This window comes from Pinus tabuliformis, chromosome 1_2, assembly GCF_031772625.1.
Source record: "Pinus tabuliformis cultivar Carrire ecotype Pingquan chromosome 1_2, CPIR1, whole genome shotgun sequence".
NCBI classification, from domain to species: Eukaryota; Viridiplantae; Streptophyta; class Pinopsida; order Pinales; family Pinaceae; genus Pinus; species Pinus tabuliformis.
This window is the reverse complement of record NC_142298.1, coordinates 1,270,139,901-1,270,150,716: the sequence shown is the minus strand read 5'-3', so window position 1 is coordinate 1,270,150,716 and position 10,816 is coordinate 1,270,139,901. Positions and strand designations below refer to the sequence as shown.

The following is a 10,816-nucleotide window of genomic DNA, read 5'->3' as shown; positions in this document are numbered from 1 at the left end:
TCTTTCTTGTCTAGGTAGAGGCCATAGAAGTCAAAATCGAGGCCATATAGATTTACAGGGAATAAGGGATCATGAATTTCCCCCTCGGTGTCCATGAGGGGTTTTGTGTCACTGAAGGGTTTTGATGGTTATTTTTTCAGGGTTTTCAATGAGTGCTTCCTTAATTTGATGATGATGACAATCGTCCAAGGATAGGGGGATGGTGAATTACCTAGTAAGTGGAGAAAATTTGACCATGAGGGTGCGCGGAGGTCCTCATGAGTTGGAAGGAAATTGTGCATTTGCAGTCAAGATTAGTTGGTGAAATACTTGTTTCTCTCTAGTAAACTTCTCTGTAAACTTCTCCAAATTCGAGGATTTCAGATAAAGGATGGTGTAGTGTATCAATCCAGGGGTGCCATCCAGAATTTTCTATCTATTGGAGGAAATATAATAGTTTTTCTCTTTATTGAATGTGGCCATGAGACACGATATGAATTCTGGGAAATGGTACACCTTTGGGGTGAAAGTTGAAACATCTCATATACATTAAGTTATGCATACATTAGATTGTGAAACTTTCAAGAAAGAAAAGAAAAGAAAAGGAGTATATAAGAAGAAATACAGATATAATAATATTATGAAATAATCCAAAAATAAATATATCAATATCATATGAAGAATATAAGAAAAAAATGAAACTATAAAGCAATATCAAAGTATTGATATTCAGATGGAAATAGGAAATAAAAACTAATAATCATTACCTTCATATGTATGGTCTTTGTCGTAAGCTACATATTTCAGTAGGCTGGACTCGTATTTGTCATAGGCTACATATTTTAATAGGCTGGAATCATCTTTATCTGCTTCCAAATACTCCCTTGTTATCAATTCATCAATTCTTTTTTGGATAGCTTTAATTTCTGGAGTGAATATCTTTTGAAGTTCTTGAACACAATCCCTCATTAATTGTTGCTGATGCAAGACTTTTCTGACTTTCATTATTCGAACAATCACACAATCTATTGTGTGACATCTTTCTTCATTAACAGATTGGATGACTTTCTTCTTCTCATCCACTTCCACTTTTACTTGTGCAAGTGTAATTTTAATCTTTGGGGATTTATGTGTAAAACTGGGATTGAACTCAAAATGGTCAGTGGACGATATTTGTTTATTCACAGTATTCTTGAGCAGAATATTATACTTTCCGCATGATACGGAATGTAATAGTCTAGTAACATCCTCGTCTTCCGAATTTACTTGTAATTGGGAAACGATTTCTTGACAACTCATACTTCCAGTGTCATTGAATAATGATAACATCGTTGCTAGAGATGTTGGAACTGTTATTTCTATGGTCTTGCTATTGAATCTAGAAATGATGTCGCAGGTCCCCAAATAATATATCCACGTAAGTTTGCGATGCTTATGGATTCCATAATAAAATTCGTTGAACACCTGGACACATCTAGCCATCTCAGAAGGTATATTCAGCTTCGAATGCTTGTAAGTTGGCCACGATGCCCTATTCAATACTTTAACCCCCAAAGATATTGGAAGGTCATTTGTAAAACTAGCTTCCATTTTCTTTGAGATATCGAAATCATTAATCATGATCTGCATGTTTAAGGTGAGAGTGCCACATTGGTTCTTCAACCTTGACAACATGTTCTTCTCGTGATGGATATTTATGCCCTTGTCGAACAATAATCTCTTGGCTAATTTTTTGCTGCAAAATTCTGTAAATAAATCCTTATCACCGACGTAATCGACAAGTTCCCCATTTTTTTCGAAAATTCTCTCGATATGGTCATCGTCGTCCATGTGTACTTTTCCACTGCTCGCCTTCCTAACTACACTATCACAAAATTCTGCTAATACCTCGGCACTTGGGTTTCCTCCCACACTTTGATTGCATATTACCGAAAATGCTTCCCTGCAAGCCATAAGAATACCCCGATGATTTTGAAATTCTTGCTTTGCATAACCATGCATATACTTGTCATGCATTTCAATAACCTTGTGGTGAAACTCATGCTTATCAGCAATATCCTCTGCCCATTTAATCAATGCTATTCCTTGGGTAGCTACATGTTGTTTCAAAATACTTGCAACGGGTTCCAAGCCCATGGGTATTTTACTAAACAACCTATACATCCTGGAAAGGTCTTCTTTCTTATCATCCCTGAGAAACACAGCGCAACCCGAATCCTGTTTTTCCAAAAGTTGAATTTCATGGCGGGAAAGGAGTTCATATTGTGTTGTCTCTACTAAATTCTGCTCACAGCTCGAGTGCAAATAAGATGCAACTTTGTGCTTCTCATTTGTCAAGCATTTTTCAACTTTTACCATATATTGCGGGAAAGTTTCTTCAACAATCCATAAAACGGCCTTTCGAGCATAGTAAGTTGCAGTGTCTTCAAACAAGGGCTTTTCAAGATTGTTCTTCTAGCATTCCATACCAATTTCTAGAAAAATGTCGACAACGTGTTTCACCAAAGCCCCCTCAATCATCTCTCCCTCGCGCTCTCGCGTAATCAAATCCAACTCACCATTCTTCACATCAATCCCCACCTCATCATACACAAGCTCCCGGAAGCAGAGGAAGGCAACTTCTCTTAGAGTTGGCAGCACAACACCCGTCTTTCCTTTGACCAAGTAGAGATCCAAAGGAGAGAACATGGTTGACATGCATCGGACCAGAACCTTGTAATTTTCCCAACGTTTCTCAAATTCTCTAACAGTCAACTCACCGTGTTGTTTTCTCAATGTTGGTAAAAAAATCGAAACTATGTATTCTTCAAACGACTTCCTGTACATTTCATACAGTCGCCGATCATTGTCGTGAGGAGGCAGGTCTTGGGAGCACAGTCGGAAAATAGTTATATAAGTGTTCATAAACTCCTCAGCAAATAATTCATCATCATTTAACTCTCCTTCTACTCTTTTTCTCAACTTTCGGATACATGTGGAGATCAAACTGCACGCTTCCTCCCACGTCTTCATTATAATCTCTTCTTTCTTTTCCTCCGCGCCAATAATTAAAGATTTCGACTCTACGCAGCCCTCGCAATAACAAATATTATTGTTCCCGCGCGCCACTAAATAAAGATTTCGACTCTCGAGCGCCGATAAAGATTTTTACTCGACTCTTTGCAACTCCCACAAGAATGTTAGTGTTGGAAATTCAATGTATTGTGACAAATTCAATTCTATATTTATAGGACACTCATCTCACACCTACTATTCTTTGGCCGACATTTACAAGATAACCACAACGGACACATCTTCATCGAGAAACCACCTTGTAGCTGCCACTCTCTTTATGGTACAAGTTAACCTTGACATTCCCATATTTGAAGGCTAGATACATGCAGATGTCGTAGATAAATGGTTAAATCTATTAGAAGAATATTTTTCGGTTCATGATTTTTCCAATAGGGAAAATATTATTTTTGCACTTCTCAAAGTCGTCCATGATGCTAAGGATTGGTGGGAAGCCTATTGTGAGCAAAGGGATAAGAGGGAACCCTCACTATTTTCAGCTGCACCCACATGGAATTATTTTTGATACGCCATCAAGGAACAATATTACCCTATCAAGAGCTATGAATATAAGTACAGAAGATGGACCACACTGCAACATGGAAGGGACCAAGACATGTCGGAGTTCACAAATATTTTTCATACCCTTCACATGAAGTTGGGTATCAAGGATTCTAAGTGGCATCCAGTACTCAAGTACCGTGACTGTCTAAATAAATACATGATCCGGATTTAAGCAGGAACGCAATAGATTACAGAGATAACCATAAATACACAGATGCGATAACCATAAAAACATAGATGTAGCGGAAATAATACTTCATTTCATTAATGGAGAACACTGAAATATGCTTACAAATAGAAATAACCCAGCTAGGGCGATGGTAGCTTATCTCTGAGAAGAGATGTGTTGGCTACATGCCTCTTAACTGTTTCGAACTGTCTTTACAATGAGGCTCGAAGGCCTATTTATTATTGAGAAACAATGGAAAACCCTTAACATTCCAAAACCTAACCCTAGAAGATGAAACGCCAAACTATGGGCCCCGTTTGGGTAAATTGGTACATCAACTTCTCGGGGTCGTAACTTTGGCATACGATCTCTGTTTGACACGCATGATAGCCAATTGGAAAGATCTCTCCGAGGACTACGACGGAAAACATGATTTTTTATTGAAAAATTCACGGAGGTAGATTTCCAAAAAAACGTCGTTTAGGGCCTCAAAACGGCTCTGGAAGTTTAGGACCCGAAAAACTGATAAAAATAGTAAACTGCGCTATAATTAAGGAAACTGAAAAACTGAAAGAGACAGTTGTGGGGGTCCAAATGGGATAGGTGGGTGGCCACCAACATCAACCTGGATCAATACATTAAGGAATAAATGGTGTTCCTAGACATCTCAATGCTTGGCACCACCTATTAGTATGATGTCAAGATCCAACAAAAATTCAAATAGAAGAAGGGAGACATTGGATCTATGAATTTGAAGCAAGGCAAAGGCACCCCCAAACCACAGAACAAAGGAAAAATCCTACGGGGCGTGGCCCTGGACAACCTATCGAAGATGCAAGAAAATAAAAACACCTCGAAGATAAAAAGGGACACAGGAAAGCAGTGTGAGCTCCATAAGAGTCCCACTCACAACACAAGTGAAATCACTGGTTGCTGAAATGAAGGCTTCAGAGTTAGTTGCATATTCTAACTATGAGTTAGAACTCGACAAGGGGAATGATAAATGGAAGTATATTATTGTTTTGGAGCCGAGTGACACCATTGCCACCACCAATATTAAGAAGATTGAGCCTTGATATCCAAAGGAAGGTGAGTGTCTATTCCACTCACATATGTGGGTAGAGGGAGCTCTGTTACCATTCATTTTCGACAACGAGAGCCAAAACAACCTCATCTCAATAGAGGTCATTAAGTGGTTGGGCCTACCGACCACACTACACTGACAACCATACACCATTGAGTGGCTCCACCAAGATGATATCTTCATGTCAAACTAGTCATATCGTCTACCCTACAACATCAAACCCTTCACATATGAGATTTGTGATGTATTAGGCCAATTGTACTTGTGGAATTGTCATGCTATGTATGATTCAAGGCCTCATAATGTTATTATTACTTTCGGTAGTAAGTTATAAAAGAGATTGGAGGTAGCCTTTCTTACTTCCATCTCTTTGATCTTGGCTAAGAAATGTGGTAATATCATCTCCCAGACTAGGAGTTTTGCTATTTTGAATCCATTCTCAAAGTAAGGGGAAGATCCTGGCCACATCCATGGCCCCTTTGAAGGATTCCATCATGTGTCATAAGAAGGTGGATAAGGTCATGGAAGAATATAGGGACATCTTCTCGTCTCCCAAAGGGGTACCTTCACACTTTTAGGTCAATCATTGGATCGATCTGACTCTCAGAACACCTCTACCAAATGGGCTGATACATCGCCACTCTATTCTAGAAAATAAAAAAATCAAATTGTAGATCCATGAGTTGCTACAAAAATGGCACATCTGGCCAAGTTCTTCACCTTGTGGGAGTCCGATTGTACTTTTACAAAAGGAGGATAGAACCCAGAGACTTTGCATTGATTATCGATAATAAATAAAATCACTGTCAAGAATAGGTATCCAATCCCATTGAGTCATGACCTTTTTTACCGACTCAAAGGGGCTAATTATTTCAATAAGATCAATTTAAACTATGGTTATCGGTTAAGTGTAGTGATCTGAAAGGCGGGAAGAGAGCGGAAGAGCAGAAAACCAGGGTTGAGGGTTTCTGCGTGTGATTTTCTCCATGGACGGGTGCAGAGGAGGGAGCTCCTCTCCCTCCTACAATGAGGTAGTGGTTAACAAGAGCAAGACACCTCCAGATCAAGCATAGGTAACACGATGGAAGGAGGAAAAAATTGGGAAAAGGAAATAGAAAGTAACAAGGAGAAGGAGAAGGATGGCACAAAGGACAAAGAGGAAAATGACAAAAAACAGGGAACAAAAGACAGGGAACAATAGGGACAGTGCAAGCCCAAAGCTGAAGTCACTCCCATAGTAATCTTAAATAACCCTGAGCTGCAGGCCCACAAGGACCACATGCAGACTTATGCAATCATATGCAAATTCATGGGACTATGGCCCACTGAAAAGCTTTTACAAACATGGATCAGATACCGCTAGAAGCCTAAAGGAAGCATTGGTCTTCAACTAGGATCCAAGGGTTTTTTCACTTTGGTGTTTGCGAACATTGAGGACAAAGATAGAGTGTTTGAAGGTGGGCCGTACTTTTATACAGCAGCAGGGCTCTACATGCAGCCATGGATGATGAACTTTTTGCCGGAGCAGGAAACCTTTACCTCAATCCCGGTTTGGGTAAAACTCTATTCGCTACCTCTGGATTATTGGCAAATAGAATCACTAACAGCCATAGGAAATAAATTAGGGAGGTATGTCAAAACTTCTAAAGCCACAAGAAGGGGAAAATATACCTCCTTTTCCAGGATTTGTGTAGAGATGGACCTATCTGGAGCACTTCCGGACAAGGTAATATTGGAGGTTTATGATGAGGAATGGATGCAGATGGTTGAGTACGAGCATATTCCATTTAGATGTCGAAAATGTCATGAACATGGGAACCTTCATACATACTGTCCTCTTAGTAAGGAAGAGAACAAAAGAAAACCTAACACAATGAAAGAAATAGATGGCTTTCACAAAGTAGCTCACAAAGGTAAAAACGGAAAAAAGGGCCAAAACGTCACCAAAGTGGAGACCAAAAAGCGAGGCCAAATCAGTTCCATGTTCTTGAAGAGGAGGAAGATGCAGCAGCTGTAAATCAAGTTATGAAGGATGGAGATGATAAGCATGAGAAGGAAGAAGAACAAGATTAGGAATAGGTAAAGGAAAAATAGAAAGGGATCATGATGAGTGAATCAAAGATGGATATGGATCAGAAAAGGATCCAGAGTGAGATGGAAATGGAAGATAATGAGTTACAAGAGATTCTCAATAGAGAAAGCCTAGATCTAGAAGGGTTCTTGAGTAAGGGAACAACAGGTGGAGTAGAATCTCTACCACAAGAGGAATGCAATCGAATAAAGTAGTTATTCTTATGGAAAACTCAGACAAATGGCTTGGGAGAAGATAACAACATTGAAAGATAGGGAAAGAAGGGAATGAAAGCAGTAAAATCAACTCCAGAATTGGCTCCAAGAAACCGGGGAAGAAAAGGGGCAGAAAAGAGTAGAACGAGCTATTAATGGAATGTGGAAAGCTCATGATAGACTCAGGTAAGATGAAAGACCTAACCAGTTACTCCTTTACCAATCAGTAATTATGAAGTTTACAACTTGGAACATCAGAGGTCTAGGAAGAAAAAGAAAATAGAGAATGTTGAATAACAGAATGAAACAGGTAGCCCCGGACATAATTTTTGTCCAAGAAACGAAATGCTCTGTTCAAAATATAAGACAAATCCATAGTGAGTGGCTTAGCAGATATGAGTTTATAGAAGTCAAAGCAGAAAATACAACAGGGGGTATCCTCATCCTTTGGAATCCCCAAAAAATAGGTATTATTAAAGCGGAGGCATCAAGGAATTATTTATCAGTTGTTATACAGCCAGTAGGAGACAGGGACACTTATCTTGTAACAAATGTTTATGGCCCTCAAAGGTTAGATGAGAAAATCAAGTTTATTGAGTGCTTAAGGGACCTTCAAAACAGATTTGCAGGGCTATCGTGGGTTATAGGAGGAGATTTCAACATGATTAGATCTCTCTCAGAGAAAAAAGGGGGCACAAGAGCATTAAACAAATATTCCTCAACTTTACAATGTTTTTCAGAAACCATGAAGCTGGTAGACATTGAGACAAATAATGGTCTTTCCACTTGGAACAATAAAAGAGGAGGGGATTCCCAGGTAGCTTCCAAGCTAGACAGATTCATGATCTCTGAATAGCTCATGTTTCTAGACAAGGAAATAATAGCAAATATTCTTCCTTTTGGAGGCTCAGATCACTGGCCGATTCAAATGGAGATAAAGGGAATTGGTTCCCCAAGAAACAAATCATTTAGGTTTGAAAATATTTCGCTTTCACACCCGGATTTCATCAGCAACATTGGAAAATGGTGGGCTGAAGACCTGTAGATTCAGGGATTGTTACCGGGAAAAGTGTCTATTTAGAACTGCTCTATCCCACTAAGGTGTAATAGCTTCCTTAGAAACAAACAGAGAAAAACTACTTTTGTATTTCCTTTATGAACTATAGATAGAGAGGAATAGAAAGAACCAACCTGTGTCTTGCGCTAATCCTTTGATTCAATCCCTCTCTTCTTTGACAGTCTCCAGCTACCTACTCCCTTACTTGCCCAGCTTCACCAAGTACCTGTAAGATCACAGAAGAAGAACACTATACAAAGACATGGATCTATATTCATAAACAACTTAGGATCAGATTTAAGTTAACCATACAAATGTAACAAGCATTAATGACACAAAAGCATGGAGGAAAAAATCAAATACTTTTTATTGATAAACAAGAAAAGATCCAGGAAGAGTTACAACTAATGGTTCCTAACCCAACATCAACCTCCTAGCAAAGAAGCCCCTCTTCACCTCCAACAAAACATAGATCACCCAATACTCTAATGTTTGTCTCAAAACCAACAGCAATTCCTTACAATATGCAAAATTCCAGCCTCTGGATCTCTGGGATGAGGGATCCATATATAGATATGTGTAAGGAGGATGAGTCAGCTTGTGATTTGATTAGTGTCTTCTCTCTATCAGCTCTTGCTTCCACTTGGAGACTGAAGGCCTCTTACTCATCCTTGGTCGAATTCAGTGAGGCAAGTGTCATAGGAGAAGATTCTGGAAGCTTCCATTGTCTCTCCACCTCGCGGAATGACACTGCCATTTGTCATTTCTCGCCCAATGCACCCTCACAGTGTATTTAGGTGCATTTCAACGCACCTAGCCAGTGTATTTAGGTGCAATGCAACGCACCTAGCCAGTGGAGCAGCTGAAATGATCCTGTTTTGACTTATTCTGAGCAGTTTCAGGTGGAGAACTTCTGGGAGAAGCTGTAATCTGTTGACCTTGTTCCTTTAGGGGTTAGAAAAACACTTTTAGGGACTTAGGAGCCCTTGGTTTATGGAAATTTCATGCTTGGAGTTGTAAGGCACAAAAATGTCTATAACAGTTGCCCCCTAAAGTATGAGGCCGTTAACCTTTTGGTGTCGGGTGAAATGCTTTATTATGAGGATCCGAAGTTCTTTCAATGCTAGGAGGAGACCTGTAATAAGATACAATACAATACATTATCTTCATACTGTTTTCATGATCTAGCTGAGGCGGGCATTCCCATGCTCAGCTTTATAAATTCATTTTTATGTACATAGGACAGACAATCGTCTGACTGTAGACTGATGATTCTGATAGAGCCATCATCCTTTTGGTAGGATGATTATCTGTGCTGCAATTTTGTACATTTAATGTCTTTATTTCCCTGTATATATATCGCAGCCTGGATGGATGAAACTAGATCCGGGGTCTTCAATCTCGTCCGATCTTCACTCGAAGTACAAGTCGATCCATGTGAGAAATGTTCTGAAGTCGAACATGGAAAGACATCACTTGATTACCAGTCAATGATGTAAACTGTTAACAAGCGCGAGAGGAATCACCGATAATGATAATGATCCTCAAGGTACTGTAGTACAATTCACGTGGTGTGAATAAAGGACTTGGCATCGAACACCACGCAAAATCTTTCGGTCGAAGGTCATTGATGTAAACCTGTCGTCGGAAGTGAGAAACTTGCCATTGAGGCATGCAAGCTTCAAAGTACTAAATGTGGTGTTCCTAGACCAACTTCTTGGATAATGAGCTGATGTCGACAAGAAGTGATCCGTCAAAGGAGGGCCTTAATGAATCCCACATCAATGACACGAACCGGAGAAAATGATTTTGATGGAGGTGAAAACGATCTGATGATATACGGTTCAGGGTGGCGGTCATGAAAGAATGGAGTATAATGTATGGTAGTGGGTGAGACACAGGTGGCTTCTCTAGATGACTTCTCTTGAACATGTCGGCGACACTGATGTGATGGATTGGTAGCATTAACCCCAAATGTGGATGGTATGGTGTGACCATGGCGATGTGACCAGTGAATGAAATAACCCAACCCGACTCGGACACGGAGTGGAAGTGTCATGTTCAAGAGCGACTTGCTACCAATAAAGATTCTTTGAGTTTTCATCCCAATTTTTCCCCAGTCATTGCTGACCAGTACCTCTTTATTTTTGTCAAGCTTGAGGAGGATAACATATGCTTGTTCTATAATTTTCCCTTCGATCAAACCCATCGCTATGTTTTAACGAGCCTAGCGATAGTGAAACTCGTTCTCGTCTAAAGACAAGTTTGTCACTATTAATCCTTTTAACGAGTTTCACGACAAAGATAACTCGGTCCTTTTCAATTTTAGAGAGTCTAAAAAGGTACGTAAAGGTAACTCCAAAATTCCTTTTTCATCATCTAATCCCTTAATTTCGAAAAAGTATAAAACAATACAAAAGGGATGAATTTTCGATAGTTTTAACGATCCGAACAAAACAAGCGCTCGATCTTTTTGTGCAATAATCCCTCAGGTCCAAAAAGATTAAAATCTAGATGAGGGATAGCACTTCCTGTCCCTTTAACGAGCTGGAAGGCCAACGACTCGGAAATATTTTCATATTTTACGAGTCAGTTGAAAAGAGCTTAAAGAAGACTCGTCTTTTGA

The 10,816-nt window shown here is 39.5% G+C and overlaps 2 pseudogenes; both read right to left on the bottom strand.

Annotated features, from left to right (window-relative positions):
• Positions 1–732: 732 nt before the first annotated feature.
• Positions 733–2,337, bottom strand: LOC149210853 (cullin-1 pseudogene; annotated as a pseudogene).
• A 96-nt stretch (positions 2,338–2,433) lies between these two features.
• On the bottom strand, positions 2,434–2,991 carry LOC149210852 (cullin-1 pseudogene; annotated as a pseudogene).
• Positions 2,992–10,816: the final 7,825 nt, after the last annotated feature.